The sequence below is a fragment of the Penaeus chinensis genome, unplaced genomic scaffold, assembly GCF_019202785.1.
Source record: "Penaeus chinensis breed Huanghai No. 1 unplaced genomic scaffold, ASM1920278v2 CTG_5336, whole genome shotgun sequence".
NCBI lineage: Eukaryota > Metazoa > Arthropoda > Malacostraca > Decapoda > Penaeidae > Penaeus > Penaeus chinensis.
The window spans coordinates 19,593-20,000 of NW_025918347.1; the positions used below are offsets into that span (position 1 = coordinate 19,593).

Here is a 408-nt window from a genome sequence, read left to right on the forward strand (position 1 = left end):
AGAAGAAGAAGAAGAGGAAGAGAGAGAGGCAAGTAAAAGTGGAGGAAAAGGAGAGGAGGAGGAAGAGGAAGGGAGGAAGGAGAGAGAGAGAGACGCAAGTAAAAGTGGAGGAAAATGGGAGATGGAGGAGAAGAGAAGAGGAGAAATGGAGGAAGAAAGAAGAAGAAGAGAAGGGGGAGATGGGGAGGAAAAGGAGAGGAGGAGGAAAGGAGGAAGAGGAGGAAGAGAGGAGGAGAAGATGATGAGGAGGAGGACATGAGGAGGAAGAGAGGAAGAGGAGGAAAATAGGAAAGAGCAAAGGAATTATTTGAGATTTTTTGAAGTGTGTGTGTGGGGGGGGGGGGTGTCAAGGAAAGGTGGGAATGAGGAAAATAAGAGAGAAAATAAGCAGAAGGCAAAATATATTGA

The 408-nt window shown here is 46.3% G+C and overlaps 1 protein-coding gene across 1 annotated transcript in view; it reads left to right on the plus strand.

Moving 5' to 3' along the window:
- Nucleotides 1-408, plus strand: part of LOC125024812 (gastrula zinc finger protein XlCGF8.2DB-like) — a 32,420-nt gene continuing 32,012 nt past the window's right edge. The window contains exon 1 of the mRNA XM_047612580.1: nt 1-28. The gene's annotated coding sequence lies outside the window, so the exon portion shown is untranslated. The remainder of the gene's footprint in view (nt 29-408) is intronic.